The following is a 22,399-nucleotide window of genomic DNA, read 5'->3' as shown; positions in this document are numbered from 1 at the left end:
TTTTTTTTTTTTTTTTTTGGTTTTTCGAGACAGGGTTCCTCTGTATAGCCCTGGCCAGAAGTTTGGTTTCTTAAACAGAAATATTATGTGAATATGTTTTCATTTAGATCCCAGGTGTGGGATATGATGCTGCTTCTAACTGTCTGCAGCAGCTGACTACGATTTGCTTCACGCTCTAGCAGAGGCGTGGTTTTGCCAGCTGCAGATAGTTTCTGTGACTGTGACGTTTGCAATTCTGGGAACTTTTCAGAAGGAATACACAGTCTAGAGCTCCAGTAGATGGGGTGGGTGGCTGCTGATCGTTCCCACAGAGGGCTTGGTTATGGTTTGTTAGTAGTCATGCTAAAAGAAGAAACAAAAGCAAAGAGATTAAACTCAGGGATCTCTATCTCTCTCTCTCCCTTCCATCCTTCTTTCTGTCCTATCTAGTGATAGGGGGTGAAACCAGAGGGGGAAGGGGATAGAGGGTGGGGAAGAAAGCACCCACAGAGTAGCAAGGACCTGCTGCACTGGACCCTGACAGCCACCTCTTCCAGGGCCGTGTCATGCATCTTCAGTCTCTGCAAGAACTCAGATCCTTGGACAGGATCGTGTTCCTACTCTGACACACAATGTCCTGGACACCAGGTTGGATGCTAAAGAGCAGGAGACTACAGGGGTTCTGAGCATCTCCTCAGTGTCATACCATGGCGATGTTTAACTCACACTTATTAAGAGGTGAGAATCTCCCCTTCATGACTGATCAAACAACCCTAATAATAAGCACAATTTATGATGGAGGTCATATCCTTTCACGAGCCTCATTACTTTAAGCCACATTTATAGTAATGAAAAAATCAAATGTACCATAAATTGTTTTTCACAGGGCCAATTAGCAGTTCCCTTTGAGTACTGCTACTAAATCTGAAACAAGCTATGTGTGCTCAGGAGTGCGGTGCTGAGGCAGGGTGAGTGTTTGAAAGGTAAACTCCTGTCAATCCCAACCTCTGAGATAAGCAGCAAATAGATGTTAGTTTCATTTAAGGCCCTGCTTTTATTAAAGCTAATGGCTTTAAAAGCAATTTGGGCTTTTAAAAAAACTGTCATTATCAATTTCCCTGATTAAAAAATAATTACTGGCATTTTCATGCAAGTTAAAAATGTCAATATTGGCCAGGCGTGGTGGTGTACGCCTTTAATCCCAACACTCGGGAGGCAGAGGCAGGCGGATTTCTGAGTTCAAGGCCAGCCTGGTCTACAAAGGGAGTTCCAGGACAGCCAGGGCTATACAGAGAAACCCTGTCTCAAAAAAACAACAACAACAACAAAATGTAAATATTGGTGATGGCCAGCTGACAAACTTTCCGGGAGGGATGGTATTAGGATTATCTCTTTCTTAGGATAATAACATTTATTAATTATCTTGCTTTGTGACAACTATCTCTGTTCAGAATATATTTATTAGAAAAATTCCTTATGCTCCCTCATTGGTCCTTCACGATGTTTTAATTTTGGTTGTGGTTTTGTTGCTGTTTTGAGAGCATAGACCTGGATGGACGTGAAGAAACACTATCTATGCCAGATGTTATCTTTGACCTAGAACAAAAGCAACTCCAAGTTCATTGTCTCCCACAATCTGCCTCCATCTAAGCTGCTATGAACCAGTAGGACCACTGTGTATCTGCAGGCTTCTCTCTCTTGGTCACCACTTTTAAAGCAGGCCTCCTCAGAAATTCAGCGCTATATTAACCCCCTCTGTCTCTTGGGCCATCCTCCACTCTTGTGCTCATAAAGATTAGTCATGGTTGGCTGGTAACGGTCAAGCTGTGTTGTGCCTGCACATCACAACCACAAGATAAAGGAGCATTCTAGTCACCCAGGAATAAAACACGATCAGTGAGAGGAGGTAAGCCCTAAAATTCTATTGGGGGGTTTATAAGCTCTGGTTATAGGAGACAAGTTCCCCAAAACTAGTATTAGCAAGGCAGCAGTTCAAGAAGACATATCTAAAACCAAATCTGACAATTTAGTGTAAGGCTGGTGAAGACACGCACCTTCCCATTTAACGAGAAAGGCTCAGGGATAGCATCAGGAAGCCGAGAAAAGGATTCCAACCTTAGAATGAACGACAGTCTCCTCACACATGAGCTTAGGCATCTCAGCACCACAGGCTGTATTTCACGGCCAAAGATAGAATCTCTGAGCTGTGTAGTAACATGTCTCATTACAAGGAGTTCAGTGGAGCTTTCTGCATTTATCCAGAAACCTCTGGAATAATCATGGAAGGCTGTAATTACAACTTTCCACTTGTTGCTTTGCTTTGTGTCAGATGTCATGACCTGATTAAATGCATGAAAATGTCTAGGGTGAATTCACGGGCCTGCAATTCATGATTTTCTTCATGTGGCGTAAAATGTTGTCATGGTTTGTATATGCTTGGCCCTGGGAGTGGCACGATTAGAAGGTGTGGCCTTGTTGGAGTAGGTGTGTCACTGTGGGTGTGGGCTTTAAGACTCTCATCCTTTCTGCCTGGAACTGAGGAGTATTTTGCTAGCAGCTTTCAGACTTTCAGATGAAGATGGAGATCTCTCAGCTCCACCTGTACCAAGTCTGCCCAGATGCTGCCATGCTCTTGCCTTGATGATAATGGACCAACCCTCTGAACCTGTAAGCCAGCCCCAATTAAATGTTGTCCTTTATAAGATTTGTATTGGTCATGATGTCTGTTCACAGCAGTAAGACAAATGTACATGGCCTATTTAGTGTTCTGTCAAGTTCTCGTTCCCAAGATATGAGTTGTGGGCAGGGCTGGCCACTAGACCGACAGGAACACTACTTCCCATGAGCCAGCCCTCAAGTCAGGTGAAGCAAAAGCTGGTGTGTGCCAACAGGGACGAGGGCAGGTTGGAGCTACACTGAGGAAGTGGGGCTGCCCACCCCAAGCCTGAAGTGCCTGTGAAAAAGTGGAGAAGCCAAGGTCATGCAAAGCAAATCTGTGCCCTAGCAACCTTGCTCATAAGAGCCAAACTGAGCACAAGTCAGGCATTTGGCAGGGGATACACTTACTACTTATTGTAACATGAAATATTACTCAGCAATAAAAAGCCAAACAATTATACTGCTCTGCCCTATAGGTTATTACTCTTATGGAGTAAAGTCAAAGTATGAGTCAGACACTGATGTAATTGGGAAGTGAATGTTTCTATAGAGATGGATGTTAACAGTGTGCACGGAGAAAGAATGACTTTCACTAGAAGTCACACTGGACTTGAAGTCCTGTACTTTTTTTTACCAGTAACTCTCCAGCTATCAGTAACTCTCTGGCTTTGTATGATCTGCTTGATGCATCCAGTCATAAGCTTCAAAACCTGTCAGCAATGTGTTAAGGGTCCTTTCAGAACCATTGAGCAGTTGAAGAAAATGCATGTAATACAACGCCATCTAGTTCGCACTAGACAAACACTAGCTCCCTCTCTATTAGCACTGAGAACACTCTTTTACATTGGACAGAACACACTCAGATGATCATATGCAAATGCATGCCTCACGATGAATGGGCCATCTTCTAATTACCACCAACAAGGTACAGGTGGTGCATGCTATCTAAGCAGCTTAACAAACCACCCCTGATCTGTGACTCTAGGTTCCTAGGAGACGAAGAATCCACAGGTTTTGTGACACTACCATTTCAGTGGTTCCCTCAGAGCGTGCATCTTCAATAGAAACAGCAAGTGGGTGGTTCTTGGTAACACTGTTTACCTGGTAAATATAGCAGACACTATAAAACAGCCACGGGCAGATCCCTAGGCTTTTAGCATTGAAATCAAATATATCCCATATGGTCTTTCTGGAGTTTTAAGATGCAATAAAAACTGAGATGCAGGGCGTGGTGGCCCAGGCCTTTAGTCCCAGCACTTGGGAGACAGAGGCAGGGAGATCTTTGTGAGTTCAAGGCCAGCCTCGTCTACAGATTGGTTTCCAGGACAGCCAGGGCTGTTATACAGAGAAACCCTGTCTCAAAAACCCAAAAACAAACAAAAACCTAAGACAATAGAACATTGTTTCAATATACAATCCCAGTTTAAGAGAGACTCGAGAGCCACACCAGTACATCGTTTGAAGCAAGAAAACAACAATAACAACAACAACAACAACTGTCTATAATAGTTTCAAACTGCATCCATAGTAGTACCTAAAACTACTAGGAATTATAACATTTCAGAGACTGAAATTTCAAGTATAAAGATCTGGGAGTTTCCTGGCAACGGAGGAGAAAATGTCCTTCCCCACATGAGGCACAAAGCTGGCAGAAAGCAGATGCATCTTCCAATACAAAATGTGTTTTAGATCCAGCAGTAGGGTGACACCGCAGAGATAAAGGCACTTACCACCACGTCTGACACCCTGAATCCAGTCCCTGGAACCCGTGTGGTAGAAAAGCAAACTCACCAAGTTGTCCTCTGGCACCTCCCCCATACACATCCCGAGGAAAGAAGTAAACTGTGTTTTATTTTGACAATTCTCAGAGTCTCATCATTTAATAGACTGAACAATGGCAGTTAGTAAAATTTTGTATCTTGAAGTCATATGTATGTCATGGAGAAAACATGATGGAGATTAGATCCCGAGTCTCCTTGTGATCACGTAGGTGACCTTGAGCAAAATATTTAAGTCTATTAGGTTTGGGTTTTTACAGCCATGAAATAAAAAGAAATATCTTTAAAAGAAAAAAAAAAAGCTGGTAGGGTCTCAGTATATAGCCCTGGCTGGCCTAGAACTGACTGTGTAGACAAATTCAGCAGAGATCCACTGGCTTCTGCCTCTCAGAGTGATCAGATTAAAGGTGTGTGCCACCATGCCCAGCCTGACAGAATTCTTTTTTTTCTTAATAACTTATTTTTTATTCACTTTACATCCCACTCACAGCCCCCGTCCATCCTCTCCTCCCAATCCTGCCCTTACAAATTTGTCCCCGCTCCCCTTCCCTCCCCTTCCCTTCTCAGAGAAGCCCCAGAAATCCTCCCTTGGGAGCACCCCACTCTGTGACATCTAGTCCCAGCAGGATGAGACGCATCCTCTCCTGCTGAGACACGACCAGGCAGTTCAGGTTGGGGAAGGATCCAATGGCAGGCAACAGAGTCAGAGACATACAATCTGATTGTTAGGGGACTCACAGGAAGACCATGCTGCACATCTGCTACAAATGTGAAGGGGACCTAGGTCTAGACTGTGCAAGCTCTTTGGTGGTTCAGTCTCTGTGATCCCTGCTGGGCCCCAGATTAGTTGACTCTGTAGGTCTTCTTGTAATGTTCTTGACCCTCCTGTTCTTTCAATTCTATCCTCCACTCTTCCACAAGACTCCCAGGGCCCCGATTGATGTTTGACTGTGAATCTCTGCATCTGTTTCCATCACTGCTGGATGAAGGCTCTCGGGAGACAGTTATGTTAGGTTCCTATCTGCAAGCATAGCAGAGTATCATTAATAGTGTCAGGGGTTGGCTGTCTCACATGGGATAGATCTCAAGTTGAGGAAGTCACTGGCTGGCTGTTCTCTCAGACTCAGCTCCATCTTTATCCCTGTGCATCTTGTAGGCAGGACACATTTGGGGTTGAAGGTTTTGTGAGTGGGCTAATGTCCCCCTCTCTCCACTGGAAGTCTATCTGGCTATAGGAGGTGGTCACTCCAGTCTCTATATCCCCAATGGGTAGGAGTCTCAGCTAGGGTTGCCCCCACATACTCCCCACAGCCTCCCTTGTCCCAGGCCTCCAGCTAGTCCCAGAGATGCACCCTCTGATTTCCATCCTCTTTCCCAACCCTCTCCCACACTCTGTCCCTGACACCTAATCTGTGCCCCCTCTTCCACCCAGTTCCCTCTCTCCATCCACCTCCAAGGACTATTTTGTTTCCTTTCTAGGGAGATCCATGTATCCTCCCTTGGGCCCTCCTTATTACCCAGGTTCTTTGGGTCTATGGACTATAACATGGTTATCCTGCACTTTATGACTAATGTCCACTTACAAGTGAGCACACACCATATGTGTCTTTCTGGGTCTGGGTTATCTCACTCAGGGTGATTTTCTTAAATTCCATCCATTTGCCTGCTAATTTCAAGATGTTTTTGGTTTTTAGTAGCCGAATAGTATTCCATTGTATAGATGTATCACATTTTCTTTATCCATTCTTTAGCTGAGGAACATCTAAATTGTTTCTTGTTTCTGGCTATTATGAATAAAGCTGCTATGAACATAGTGGAGCAAGTGTTCTTGTGGGATGGGATGGAAAATATTTTAGTATGTCCAGTAGTTATATATAGCTGGGTCCTGGGCAGAACTATTCCCAATTTTCTGATAAACTGCCAAACCTATTTACAAAGTGGTTGTAAATGTACTCCCACCAGCAATGGAGTAGTGTTCCCCTTTCTCCACACCCTCACCAACATGTACTGTCACTAGCAGAATTGTTAACCACCAGCATTGTTATAAATATTACAGACTCAACATTGGAAAGGCATGTATCAGTGATCAGTGACCGTGGCTGCTATTGCATCATCCTCAAAACCATCACCACATCAAGAGAGAAGCAGATAAAGCCACTTACCACCAAGCCCGACAGCATGAGCTCAACTCCCTAACTCCCAGGCAGGACCCTCCCGTGGGAAGGAGAGAACTGACCCCTGCAAGCTGTCCTCCGACCTTCACACACATGCCAAGACACATATACAACAACAAGCACAGTAAACAAACATTTCAAAGTGAAGTTGAAGCGCCACCTCCTTGGCGAGATTTCAAATAAATGTCACCAACACCATCATCTCTAAAAACAAAAGTCACAATACCAAAAATGCTGAAATAGCCCACCAGAAACAGACAAGGGTCTGTGAAGGAACAATGTCAACAAAAGAGCCCAACGGCAAACCCACAGAAGATCACACACCTCAATACAAGTGTGTCTATAGTTACACAAATCATAGACTCTCTATGACCCAGGACCCAGCTATATATTACTACTGGGCATATACTAAAATGTTCTCCATCCCATCCCACAAGGACACTTGCTCCACTATGTTCATAGGAGCTTTATTCATAATAGCCAGAAACAAGAAACAATTTAGATGTTCCTCAACTAAAGAATGGATAAAGAAAATGCATCAATCAAAGACAGAGACACAGTTATTCTTGGAGAGTTCAGACTAGTCTCTGGATCATAAAGTTAGTGGACAAAAAGCTTGCAAGAACGAAGCCCTGGGTCACCTGAATCTAGGCCACGCATAGAAAGCCGTGCCCATATTGGTCACACAACCTGGGACATTTACCATATACCGGGCAAAAAAAAATGAAGCTTAAAATGTAAATGAATTAAACATCATACATATTAAGCTAGAAACCAATAAAAAAGAATAATGAAGAATGCCTAAAAACATCTGAAGACTAAGCAATGCATTTATTTCTAAAGAATCCAGCATTCAAAGCAGAATTCTCGCGGTTTGGTTGTCATCGATGGCATCGTTGGCGTTTGGTTGTTTTGTTTCTAAACAAAAGAAGTAAGTAAAATATGCTAGAAAAGTATCGGGCATGTGCCTCAAAAGCACTGCTACATACATGTGAGAAAAGGTGGGTGGAGAGCCGGCCTGCTCAGCAGTTAAAGGCTCGACCAACCGCTCAGCAGTGAAGGGCACACACCGCTCTCCCAGCAGACCGGAGTTAGGTCCTCAGCCCTCACATCAGGAGACTCACAACCACCTGTAACCCCACTTCCAGGTAACCTGACACCCTCTTCTGGTTTCCATGGGCACAAACACATAAACATAAGTAAGGAGTTAAGTTTACAAAAATGGTTTTTAAAATTGGAATAGAACATTTTAGGTGGTGGCTGTGTTGGGGAGGCCTAGGGAAAGGATGGCAGGTATAGGAACAAAACACATTGTAGGAAAGTCCCTCAGCTGTGGGCTCTTACAAAAACCAGAGAAGTTCTGTGCTTTCTTATTCCAAGAGGGAAGAACCTGGGCACAGATTTGGGACAGCACTATTTTAGGGGTACAAACATAATGTTTAGAAGACAATTTAATAAAATGTCTACTTAACAAAACAATAGTAGCATATTCCCCCTAGAGACTATGATTTCCCCATCCCTGGGATTTTTTTAAAACAGATTTACAATACCAGGCATGACTTTTCTCAGGTGAAGTTGTCCTCGGATCCGATCAGAAAGTGGTTGGATGCCCTCCTAACATTCACGCCACTGTCGCACAACTAGCGCATCCTGCCTGGCATGTTTGAGTCCAGTGACTTGTAAGGCCACTGATGAATCCTCCACCTTAGTGGCCCACACAGAACCTTCCAGCATTATGAAAGCTAACGAGCAGGAAGGAAATGTCTGGGTCAGTTCCAACTTGGTTTTTCTATGCCCTGAACCAAAATGGGTTACACAAATTTAAAATTGTTAACACATGTTAAAATTCCTAGAAATATATATATATATATATATATATATATATATATGAGTCATTTGCTACATATTGACTTAATTTGTTTTAATGAGAGGAACATTAAATTGATTGTATCATTTTGAACAAACTTATTTGGCTTTTATAACTTACCACTATGAATACGCTGTACAAATTAAAATGAAGTACAGTGCCACATCTATATGAAAATGTCCCACTGAAGCCCATTATTACTTTATATACTCATGTAAAAAATAGTTGTAATAAAAAGGCTTTGTAAATGTCTAGAGTCAAGATGAAGAATTAGATGTAACACGATAATGTGCACATGATATCAACAGTCATATTTACAAATCTAGGGTTAGGAAGCAGGTCACAAGTTTCCCTGGCTATCTGTTCACTTCAGACAAATGTTAGCATAAACCGAGTATATCATAAGGTTGGTTTTCTAGTGACATTTATGACGTTGTTCCCTGAAGATATGACCAGTCACATCAAATTGGATCTTATGATCAATACTCTTCATAATAAAGAGTCTGAGTCAAGTTACTAAAAGAGTCAGTCTCCTTCAATCTGCTAGATTGTTCTTGCTATGTCTTATTTCTAAGAACTGCTTGTTTATTTATAGACATCCATGATACAAATGTGCAGAAACCCCCAGCCAGAACTGACTATCTTTATTAGTATATTTACTATACCAGGATGTAACCAAACTTGAGAGCTAGGACTTGACAATCTTTTTCTAAATATAGATTTTCTAATTTTTTTAAAGATTTCTTTCTTTATTCTATGTCTATGAGTACACTGTCACTGTCTTCAGACACACCAGAAGAGGACATTAGATCCCACTACAGATGGTTGTGAGCCATCATGTGGTTGCTGGGAATTGAACTCAGGACCTCTGGAAGAGCAGTCAGTGCTCTTAACCACTAAGCCATCTCTCCAGCCCCAGAGTTTTCTAATTTTATACAGAATATAAAATTAGGTACTTGTCCCTTCACTTTCTTTTCCTGTGTGAAGCACAGTAGCAGGAATGGCAGAAAAAAAATCCTTTAGGCAATAAAAGAAAATTATTGTTGAAAAGGTTCTAGATCATTTCAATCCCCAAACATTTACTTGTTAATTCACTTATTCAACAAATGTTCCAATGTTGACTGTATGACAGGCATGATTTCCTAAATGAGACATCACTAAGTTAATAGCCAAATAAATAATTCTTTGACAGATCATAATTGCATTTGGAAGGAAGAACCAAGTGAGTTCTTTGAGTATCACAAGGAGGCTTCTGGAGAGGGCATGGTCTCCAGGACCATGTAAAGGGTCTCCAAGACAGTAATATTGGAGCTGAGACCTGAACAGTGAGCGAGAGAGCGCTGTGGTGAAGGGAGGAATTGAGATGTGGAAACTGTATCCGAAGGCAGGAGAGAGTTCAGTATATTTCAGCATAGAAAGACCAGTGTGTTTAGGGAGAGGTGAATGGGAGGGAAACACAGTGTGTAAGAGTGTCCAAAAAGTACAGGAGCCAATCAAACATAATTGCATAGGTCAAGAGAGTTCAAATCTTACTCTGAGATAAGCAAGTCATTAACTTAAGTCAGAAAAGAGATGTATCTTTTCATTTTTTTAGTTTTAACTAGGTATGTATACATATGCGTCTGTGTGGGGGATTGCATACGTATGAGTGTACTTTCAAAGTATTTGACACTAGGAGAGAATGCTGGATCCCCTGGAGATGGATTTACAAGGCAGCTGTGGGGCACCTGATGTGGACACTGGGGACATTTTTCAGGACAGCATCTGGTAGAGCATACCCATGCGCTGTTACTCAGACCTGATTGTCATGGTGACAAGCACCTGAGATGTCAGTTTAAAGAAGGAAAGACTTGTATTTGGCTCACTCTTTTGGAGTTTCAGCCAATTCACAGTGAGCTGGACCCCTTCTATAGACCCAAAGGGGCAGAGAAGATCGTTATGGCAGGTGGAGGTTGCAGAGTGGCACACCTCATGGTAGGCAAGAAGCACAGAAAAGAATACATGCTTTAGTGAGCTTCCTCCTTTTTCTACTGGGCTCCCTGCCTACTGGGTGGTTTTACCCACATTCAGGGCAAGCCTTCCACTCTTAGGTAATCTTCTATGGAAATTCCCTCATAGACACAACTAAAGGTACATTTTTACTAATCTCATAGGCATGTCTCAATCCGACACAATCCAGTCAAAATTAAGGAGAAAGCAGTGGTTTCAGACAAAGCAGACACAAGATGGGTGCAGATCGAGGAAGAGGCAAGGGATCTTTATGAGTAGAAGAAGCTAAAGAAAATGGTCATGTGAGTACATTAATCCCTGTGTGGTAGCAACTAGGTGATGTTACATAGACTATGACTTCCCATACAATAGGCAAATGGACATCCTAGCTAGACAGGGTCAGCTCTTTCAGTATTGCGACTTCTCTGTCATGGTGCCATTGAAAATACAGCTGGTGCAGCAGGCAATGGCTCCAGCGGGAATTGGGTGGCAAGGGGAATCACATTCAAGAAAACCTGTAACCCCAACTATCCCACTGTGCATTTCATCATTTGTGACTGAGGAAACTCATTTTATGTTATTAATAGCATGGTGTGGTCAGGACTCTGTTCTCTCAACCTAAACGTGTTCACTGAGAGAAAACCATACACAATTTAGCCTGTGGCATGCTCAACCACTGAAGCTAACAGCCACCAACTGCGTAAGAATGGGTGACTACAAATATGGTGGTGTATGCTGTGGGGTGGCTTGGCTGAGAACCCTGCTTCGGACAACCCCAAACAAAAAAATACAACAGAAGTTTTCTTTTATAGACAAGATCCACGTTCTAATAGCAAAGAAGAAAAGGCTACTGGTGCCTGGACACGCAGTGCTCTTTAGAGACCTGAAGGATGATGATCCCTTCAGGCAGTGATTAAACTCCCCTGTCACCCCCAGGTGGACATTCACACTGACAGAATACAAAGCTGGCACTAAATGGACTAGGTTCAATTACAGGACAGGATGAAAGCATCCACATCCGCAGCAGAGAATGGGGTGTGGGAGGTGGGAGGGCAGGAGCCGGGCAGCTGACTACAAAGCCCAAGGACCCAGAGCTGCAGGGACCACACAGTGAGTGCAGGAACTAACCTAAGCTCCCTGGGAAATTCTGCTGATTTCAGAGACTTCCGATCTCTCTCTTCAGACACAGATAATCTATGATAAGGACAAGGGGGCGGGGCACTTGCTTGAGTCCCTGCTACACAAGCATGAGAACTTGAGTTCTATCCCCAGCGCCCATGGCATGGCGGCATGTGCTTATAATCTCAGCGCTATGGAGTGAAAAACAGGAGTCTCCCTAGGTTTTGCTGATAAGCCAGTCTAGCCTAATTGGCAGCCTCTAGACCCCAGTGAGAGACGCTGTTGCAAAAACAAGATCTCCTGGGAAATAATATCCAAGATTGAATTCTGGCTTACATACACACATACACACACACAGCTTTCAGAACAGGCCATTCCACCTTAGGGTGTAGGAACAGAGTAGGAAGCCTGCCCGAAGTCATCTCTTTTCATCTATAAACCATATCAAATCACTTGGAAAGAGTCACTAAGAAATTCCTCTAATAGCTGAGAGTGCTTCCAGAGGCACACCCATGATCACACACACACACACACACACACACACACACACACACACACACATGCACACACACTGAATCACTTAGCAGAGTGAGCATCTTAGGAAGCATTAGCACAAACCTCAGGATGAAACCTTCCCACAGCAGGGCAATCCTAAAAGCAGCTGGCATTGCCCACGGGCTTCGGAACTGGAGTGAACACTGAACACAGCCTCCTAGGCACCACAAGAGTCTGACTAAAGGTAACCCATGTGTTCAGCCTGCCAAGCTCCATTCCTGAGTGGGGCTAAGAGCAACTTTGGCTTGTGGTACCTGTTCCAAATCTCGAACATTCTTCTTAGGTGAACTGTTCAATGCTCCCCAGGACTGGTTTTTGCATTCTATTTGTGGTTGGATTGAGGTCCTTCCTTGATAAGTATCCTTTGAAAACGATGCCTCCCAGATCTTTTTTTTTTTTTCCCCAACCTCCCTGGTAGTCTGTCCATGTGCATTCCTCCCCATGGGTCCCTGTCAATTTCTCTCACTAAAATCCTGCTGAGGGATCCAGAGGGACCATTCCCCCTGGATAAACTTCCCATGCCCTTAAAAGTGCACCCTCGAGTACAGTTTGGTCAATATCATGGGTCCTTTTGTATCATGGCCATCTTTCCTTGAACAGGAGATAAAGGAAGATGTGATGGGAAGGCAGGTATAAGGACAAGAGAAAAACATTAAAGAAGCATGCTTCACCCACACAGATACCGTTTGCTCTAGAAAGTCAGAAACCGTGAAACCAGAAGATAAAGAGAGAAATTCAATGCACAGCTCCTCCTTGACTTCCCATGGTATTCCACCTGAGTGAGCTCATCATTAATTAAAAAAAAAAAAACTTAAGTCAAAAGTACATTTACTACACCTAACCTATCTACCATCACTGCCTAGCTGAATCTGCCTTAGACTTGCTCAGAACATTCCTTTATATTACTCTACAGGAGTAAAATCATCTATTATAAGACCCTGTTGAAAATCTCATGGAATTGATCACTCTGCATTGAATGAAGAGTGAAACATGTTACCTGCTATATGTTGCCATTAAAACACAGCTAAAGGCACACTAAACCTATAGAATGTTTGAAGCACTGGGCAAAAATTACACCCTAGATGCTGGGGAAGTTACATTGATAGGCTGTAGCAGTAGAGCCTGGTAGTTTTGCTGCTAATCGGGAGGTATAGTTAGAGATTATATCCAACCCCCCAAAAATCAAAACTAAAAATTTGAAGTATGTTTTCTATTGAAGACCTATCGTTCTCAGAACATCACCCAGTCAAAAACTAATAACTGGGGGCATTATTATATCAGGAGCCCTCTAGACAGTGATAAATAGAGAGAGGAGGGGGTATCCAAGCAAGGAAAGTGTGATGCTGACTGTGGTCCTGAGAAACAGTGGACTAGGCCTCGATCCTTCCCCAGTGCTGAGATCCCAGTACCCTTGTACGACTCTCTTCTGGATTTTTGGCCAGGTGAGGAACAAGGTGGAGGTAGGAGAAAAACGCAGGGAAATGAGAATGAGACAGAGATGCAGAGGGGCTTGGGCGGTCTCTTCTCTCTGATTGCAAAAGAGAAATAAGAATAATCTTCTGAACATTTTAAACTAAGTTGTAATTAACAAGAAAAAAATCACCAATCACACTTTTCTATCTTTAAAGGATACTGAGAAATTATGATCATGAGATAGAGAGCTCCGTGTGAGTGAATACTTCAACAACTGTCTGTGATGTGGTGGTGAGCAGAACTCAGCTGCTAAGAACTGAACATGTCCTTGTGAACTAAGTCACAGGAGCGTTCTCGCCGCATCCCTCCGTGGTACCATCTACTTGGGAGATCTAATCCATTCCCACGGTTTCAAGGTCACTCAAGTCTGATGGCTCCAGCTCTGCTTCCATGGGTGATCTCCTCTTTGAATTCCAGAATTCCAGAACTTAGAAACCAACTGTCCACTTCCCATCTCCTCCCGAGTGCTTGCTAAGATGTGACTCCTCCTGTCTGCCTGCCCCTGGGGAGAAAACAGTAGACAGGACAGGAAATGATGGAGCTCAAAGCCTGGGGAGATTACTCCACCCACAAGTGTTTCCTGCACAAGCATGAGGACCTGGGTTTGATCCCTAGCACCGTCGTGAGAAAAGCCAGGCATGGTGACACCTGCAATTACACTTGTAATAATCCTAGCACAAGGGGGTACCAACAGGGGAATCCCTGGTGCTTGCTGCCATCCAGCCTAGCCTAGGTGACAAGCCACAGGTGTCAGTGAAAGACCCTGTCTCAAAAAGCAAGGTGTTTAGCTCCCAAATGGAAATGGCGCCTGACCTCCATACGCACACACACATATACACAAAATACCACAGTCAAATATAATATCAAGAAACACAAAGCATTCTCTTAGCAATGAGGAAAAAATTTACATCAGTGAATTTGGACATGAGCCATGGTAGATGGACCCAGAGAAACAGTGGACAAACTGCAGGCAAGGATGGTTCTTACTGGTGGGAACTAGAATGTAGTTTTAATTTTTTTTTAATTTTAATTTAATAATGGTTTGCAAACATTTTAATTTCTTTTTAAGCCCATCATCTACTAAAGTAGTGGAAAAGAAAAGTTATTGGGATATGGGGGAGGTAGACCTGTTTAGAAATTGTTTTGGGAGTAAATTTAAGCCGTGTTGTTAGGAAATTAGTAGTTTAGTTTATTGGAATCCGTAGTGGCCGCTCAATCTATTTGTAAACACTTTGTGAATGTATTAGTAGTCTAGTTTAGTAGTGTTGGGTAGTAAGCAAGACTCAGTAGTGCTAGCATGACCTAGCAGAGTTAGTCAGGCCTTATCCGAACCAGCGCGAGTCAGCAGGAACAGTTAGGCTAGAAGTTTTTTGTTGTGTCTTTTTTTTTTTTTTTTTTTTTTTTAACAAAGTGAAGATTAGGGAAGACTTGAGACCAAGAAGTGTTGTAAAGTTAGTTATGTAAGTAAGTCCTTCTCATTGTCTGTTGAGTTCTATTTATGTTTCTTTTAAATATCACGTGTCTTTTGTGGGTTATGTCTTATCATGTGGTTTGTCTTAGTGAGGCTGTCTTAGTAAAACCTCATGTGAATATGTATTAGCTGATAGTATTTTGTCAATTGGCCTGAGTCTGTGAAAGTAGCAAGGAGGCACCAGAACATCATCACAAGTTTTTTGGGTTTTGTTTTGTTTTGTTTTGTTTTAATGGAGTCATGGCAAACTGGGCTTAGTTACATAATATAAGGTGAACTAACATATGTGTGTCATTAGTGAAGAATCTTTTATCATGTATCTTTTTTATGTGTTCATTTTAGCAAAACATTCTTTTACCTGTGTCTGCTTCAACAACATGGTCCTTCATGTGTCTGCCTTAGCAAAGCATCCTTTCACCTGTGTCCACTTCAGGAAAACACTGCCCCAGCAAAACACCATCTGACACAACTGATATTGTTCTTTCGAAAGAAACCATAAGTTTCTACTTCATCACAATGTGAAGCAACTATTTTCCAAATATCAGCAGAAAGAATCACTGGGCAGAGGGCCGCCTTCCCAGTTGTCACTACTGTCAAATAATGATAGCAGCTGGGATTCTCAAATCTAAAACGTCCTAAAACTGAAGGAAAGAGTGATGGAAACTCACATAGTATAAATCTAGGAAACTAATGATGGCATCAAGGGTCCAGAACCTCAGATTTCCAAAGCCAGGCCTGGACTTAAAGCATGAAGAATGCAAACCTGTCACTTTTGACAGCATGCTGTCAACTTATGCTTTCTAAGCTTCCTGGGCAGCAAAATTCAAAGCCATGAATAAGGTTGAAAAGCTTGGATCCTTTCCTTGGTGGCAGCACTCGGACAGATCGACAAGGAACTTCTAAGTTGTAGTTGATCGCTAACATTGTAATGTTGTCCTAGAGAAACTTACAAATGTCACCTCAGTGTCATTTTGCACCAAAGTTTCCCCCATGATGAAGTCAGGGTGCCTTGAACCTCAGAGGGATGCCAAGGTGGTACAAAATGGCTCACAGGTTTAGAATATGGTGCCAACAGGAATCTGAGTGTCTGGACTGAAACCAATCCCAAGATAACCCTCCGCCCCCCCCCAAAAAAAAAAACCCCACATGTTGTAACAAAATGGTATTTGGAGGAAAAAAATACAGAACGACCAAGTTTAGGGGAGAAGGCAAATGGGAACTGGAGGGATCCACCAGCATGGACACTCATCTCAAAACCAAGGGCTTGGGCCTAAGTGAGAAGGCCACTGTTGCAGGTAGGCGGCGACCGGACACCCTCCAGAGAGAACGATTTCCAGTGGACCACCAGCCTTTCTGTGTACTTTTTTGATCTTGAAAAATGAAATATAATTGTCACATATTACGACAACCTCGAGGAGACTTCTAGTAGATAAAGCAGTGCAGAGTGAGGCACGAAAGTGCAACCACAAACACACACACACTCCACACATTTCATCACTGACAAAAACCAAGAAACGAAGAGGGAAGTGTGTGCGGAGCGAGGGTTGAACAGTGCCTCTTGCAATATGTCGTGCATGAGAGAATTCGCTGAGTCACAGATTCTGGTCCATGTTTGGTTTTCCCTCCATTTTCCAGTCTGCTCTACTTTGTAATATTTATAGTCTGATAATGACGCTGTGACTCTTCTTGCGCAGCCTCATACCGCGACTCCTTCACCAAGAGCTGCTGCATCTTGAGTCAGAAGACATCAGCTAAATTGAGATTTACAAAGAGCTTAATAAATACAAATAGAAATAGGTAGACTCTGGATACATATTCTGAGCGTTCTCTTCCTTTATGTGCTTACAAATTATACACCAGCTTGCAGAGGGTCTCCAAGGAGTGGGGTGTAAATCTTCTCAGAATCCCAGCACCTTGGAGATGCTTCCATCTGAAGCCACTAATTAGGGCTGTTAAATGTTGCCTTCCTCACAGGCAGGCTCTGTCTTTGCAGGCTCTAGGAGCCAAGTGTGGGAAAGACTGGGTATTACCTGAGGATTACAACAATAGATGAATGACATTTAAAAAAAAAAGTTCCTAATATATTCCAGACACAGACTTAAATGAATCTAGCAGTGGACAGGGTCTAGTATGCTGTGAGCCAGAGTCTTTGGGAACATGCTGTTTTGTGGTTTGCAGGGAAACGAGCTGTTTTGTGGTTTGCAGGCTCATGAGTGAGTCAGAATTGGCCTCATTGCTTCACTTTTAAAGCCATTACTTGGCACCATCACAGTGACAAACCAATGGCCCAAAATGCGATTAGCTATTATACATCCTCGTTAAGCAACAGCCTGGTTGCCCCTGGCATACATGTGAGATGCAGTAAATGTGACAAGCCTCACTGTTCAGCAAGTCCCGGTTCAGATGAGATGAGGAATTCACGTTGCACAAGACATTTTTTTTTTCCTGTAAACTCCAAAAACTATTTCAAAAAAAAAAATCCACTGCCAAAATTAAAGAGATGTTTTATAGCATAACATAAATGCAGTATCTAAGAGGTTCTGGGCTCCCTCTGGAACTGTATGATATTTTAATAATATTTATCATTTTTCTTCTGTACTTAAAAGTATGGTCAGAAATGCACAACACATAAATTGCTTTCTCTGGCCTTTGATTTTTTTTTAAATGTTTGTATTACATCATGTTAGTGGCTCTTGAATTCTGACAAGACGTTATCAGCTCTCCAAAACTGACGCCATCTCCCTGGGGCATAAGACTGGAATGTGTAAAAGCTAAGATACCCTTCCCTTCTTAACTCAAGCCCTAAGAAGAGGCAAGCCAGGTTTTTATTGCCTGTCTGCCAATGCAGAACAAGTACATGACCCAATAAAAGGTCTCTATTAATTCAAAGTAGCCAAAGTCACAAATATGAGTGACTGAAATGTCCCTTGTCCTAATTCCCTGCCCTGCCTCACCCCTCCTAGCTGTGTCTCATCCCCAGAAGCAACGTCTGCCCGTTTCCTGAATGCTTAGCAGTAGGACTCACACCGCCTTCCATGATAAGCGGGTTTCAGAGCTTGTGAGCCCCGATTCTTTAGGTTTCAGTTGTAGTGTGGGGATACGCACGATTGAGACCAGTGGTGGACAGACATGCTGACAACCTCTGTTAGTGCCCTTCCTATCTTAGTTACTTTTCTACTGCTGTGACAAAGCACCATGACCAAGACAACTTACAAAAGGAAGCATTTAATTGGGGGCTTGCTTACAGCTTGAAAGGGTTAATCCATGACCGTCATGGTAAGGAACATGGCAGCAAACAGGCTGGCATGACACTGGAGACGTAGCTGAGAACTCACATCTGATCAATCTATAAAACAAGGCAGAGAGAGCCACCTGGGAATGACAGCAGTGTTTTAAACCTCAAAGATCTCCCCCAAATGATGCAACAAGGACATGCCTCCTCATCCTTCCCTAACAGTTCCACCAACTGTAGAACAAGCATTCAAATATATGCACTTGTGGAGGCCATTCTCATTCAAGCCACCACACTGTCTATCTTAGTATGTTTCATTCTGTAATTTTGTCATCCCTGGCCACTTTGATCCTGTGTCATGGCATGTGGCATCTTTAGTTAATGGGACAGTAGCCAATCTAAAAATGAAAAGGCTTTATAAAGACCTTTAAGTGGGGGCTGAGGGAAGGCCCAATTGGTAGAATGTTTGGCTAACATGTACAAGGCCCTGGGTTCAGTTCCCAGCACCCACATAAGCCAGAGGTGATGGCATCCCATCACAGAAATCCCACCACTTTGGAGGTGAACGCAGGGTGATCAGAAGGTCAAGGTCCTTTTTAGCTATATGGAAGATTTGAGACAGCCTGGGCTACATGAAACCATGTGAGTGTGTGCGTGTGTGAACATGAGTGTCAGGACTATAAAGATAACTCCTGTGTATTCTCAGAAGCAGGAAAGGGGAAGTAGGAGGTAATAAGAGGGAAGCTGATATTTTTGTTCCAAAATATAGCCAGAGAGAAGGAACGCTCTAGTGCTGATTGCTCAGTGAGTGACTAGAGCTAACAATAATTTGGAGGGCATATGAACATAACAGAAATTACAGAATTTGAGCAGGAGACATGCTTTAGAAACATGCTAGATGAAAGAAATATTTCACATTTCAGACAATGGATATGCTAATTACTGACTTAACCTTTACCCATTGTATATATGTTCCAAAATACTGCACTGTCGCCCATAAAAATGCACAGTTTTTTTTTTTCAGATTAAAATATATTTTCAGCCAGGTGCGATGGCACACAGCTTTAATTCCAGCATTTGGGAGGCAGAGACAGATGGATCTCTGTGAGTTCCAGGCTGTCTAGAGTTATATAATGAGACCATGTTTCAAAATAAAATAGATGAACAATAGATGATAGATGGTAGATTAGATAGATGGTAGATAGATAGATGATAGATAGTTGATAGATGATAAACATGGATATTCATGAAAAATAATATTTGAGCATTCTCATCTTCCCCTAGAATGGTCATAAGAGTATGTATAGGCTCTTGAAGAACATGACCGAGCTACTCTAAAGAGAAATATTGTAAGACACTGGAAAAAAAAAAAACAGACCCATGGTGAGCTAAGCATCCCAGTTAGGACCCCTCTGAACTGGGCAACCATTATCTGACAACTGTGCTCAGCTGGGAGTGACTTAGCTTAGACTGGTGGGTGCCTGGGAAGGGACAAACGGCAGCTGCTTTATGCCACTCATTAGGTGGAGCTTGTTCCATGGTATCATGTAGGCAATGGATACAAAGCAAGATCTGATTTGTTTTATGGTCACAGAGAGCTTGGAGTGTGACTGTTGCCACCCCTGCTTCAGCAGCCTCTCCTTAAAGTGCATCTGGAACAAAATCTAAAGTAACCATTTGCACCCATGTCTTTGGAGACATTGCATGCAAGAGACAATGTCATTAACTCAAGGACAGGTGTGACTGAGAACAGTCTCAGGTGTAGGAGCTTCCTGAAGCTGAGCCCCCTTCCATCCGTGGCCCTGAGTGAGGCAGCATGTCCAAAAGAATAGAGGTGTGGCACTACTTCACCACTATCTTCCTGAGTGGATCTCAGAAGGAAGTCATCCGGACATACGCTCCTGATGCTCACAAATGGGACCTGTCACCTTTCTCATGTTGTTATAAGCTGAAGAGATGACTGTGTTCCAGTGCTGGTAAACGGATGGCCGACCTGGAGATGTTTAGACAGAGCCGAGAGCTGGAAAAGGCCTGGTGAGTTCCAGTCTGGAGCCTCCTCCCCTGCCTCTGCTAGAAAGGAGTTCAAGTCAGTGTAGAGCTTAATAAGTCATCAAAGCTCTTCAGTGTACGGGTCAAGTCCAGAGTCAGAAGAAAACACAATCTGGGCTAAATAAACAGCATCCTACAAACTCTCAAAGCAAAACATCAAATAAAATGTGCACAGCGGGGCTGGTAGGATGATTTGGCATGGAGGGTGCCTGCCTAGAGACCTGAGTTCAATCTCCAGGGTGCACATAAAAGTGGGGGGAGAGAAACTATTCCACAGGACTGACCTCTGACTGCTATGTGTGTACCAGGGTGTGTGCACTCACATACATAAACCATGTGCACAAATGCACACCAATAGCATTAAAATGTAATGTTTCTAAAGTACCAAAGTGGCTGGAGAGAAGGCGCAGAAGTTAAAAGCATGCGCTGCCCTTGCAGAGAATTTAGATTTGGTTTCCAGCACCCCCACTGTGTGGCTCATAAGTTTCCTGTAACTCCAGTTCCGGGGGACCCAATGCTCTCTGGCTTTTGTACACATGTGATGTACATAAGCTCACAAAAGCATCCATGTACATTCAAATAACTCAATCAGTAAATCTTGTTTTAAGTACCCAGGAATTGGAAAGATGGCTCAGTGGGTAAGATTGCTGTACAAGCATGAAGACCTGAGTTCAAATCCCTGGCATCTATGTACAAAGCCAAGCAAAACCATGCATTCCCATAAGCCCAGCACTGGGTCAGCAGAGTGGGAGACGGAGCAGAGACAAGAAGCTTCCCAGGCGCACCAGGGCCCTCGGCAAAGACTAGGGAGGTCCGCAGCGGCTTCTGTGTGCACACACAGCCCATTCAGATCCCGGGACATATTTCAAGCCCTGAATCACTAACACACCTTTTACTTTCTGCTCTGTGGGAGAAAGACCTGAAGAGCAAAAGAAAAGCCCTGGGCCACAGAGATGTGAAATTCTGGTCAAGGGCGTTCACTGGAAGGAGGAGAAGAGAGCCTGGGTTTCACTCCCGTGAAATCTCAAGAACCTATCTGAGCTCTAAGCTAATGAATTCCAGTACCATAGGGCAGGGGGAAGGAAATTATGTGCCTCGATCCAAACCGCAGATCTGAGAACAGCTGTCTGTTCTGAGCTGGCTTCACACAAACACACACGTACGCACGCACGCACGCACGCACGCCTCTACAGAGGATTTATGATGCGGTTAAGAAAGCTCTATCTGGGACCAGTCTGAAGAGTATTCTGTGAACGAAGGTGCCTGGCAGGACATGCGAGGACACAAAGACGGCTGTGCTTTGACCCCTACCTCACTGGCAGAAGCTGCAGGGCAAACCCACCTCCCTCATCTGCCTGCACTGTCTCCAGCTCTCCAGTGGAACGATTCCTTTACATTTCATTTACGTCTGTGTCCACTAGCAACAGCGCACTGAATCTGTCTCGGTAGACTGCTGTGGAACACAGCCGCTGAAACTATTCTTAGGTCTTTGTCTCTGACATTTCCTTTCCAATTAGGCTCAAACAAAACCAATTCTGCCCAGTCCCCTGGATACAAACCTCAGGGTGTTCTCTAGCGGAGGCCTAGAAGGAAGGCAAGTCCTTCCAATGTCTTACAGTCCTTCTTCTGGAGGCGCATCAACTCCTTTAATCCCTTCCACCGGTCTCTATCTATATCGTTGAGCTCCTGCAAAAAACCGAGCTTGACCTGAAATTTAAAGTACTTAAGTCTTTTAATCAAAGAAGTTTTGACAAGTGCATTTTTTTTTACAACTAATGTTTGTTTTTGTAACACATAGCTACAGTGTCAACATCTAAGGGCAGTGCTTTGCACTGGGCTAAACACAGTTCAAATTAGAAAGACAGTTTAGATCTAGCCACTGTGATTGTCTTGAAAGGGTAGGCATGTGAAGGAGTGAAATGACCAAAATTAACCTTGAAGCCCCACCTGTCCCTGCTGACCAGGTGACTTCCTGGAATGCTGGGAGTTGTAGTTCTTGGGAAATAATGATACCTCATGGGAAAGTAATATGGCCTACAGGCTTGTCTTTATAAC

This window comes from Mus pahari, chromosome 8, assembly GCF_900095145.1.
Source record: "Mus pahari chromosome 8, PAHARI_EIJ_v1.1, whole genome shotgun sequence".
In the NCBI taxonomy this organism is placed as follows: Eukaryota; Metazoa; Chordata; class Mammalia; order Rodentia; family Muridae; genus Mus; species Mus pahari.
The sequence above is the reverse complement of the archived record's forward strand: the minus strand, read 5'-3'. Positions refer to the sequence as shown.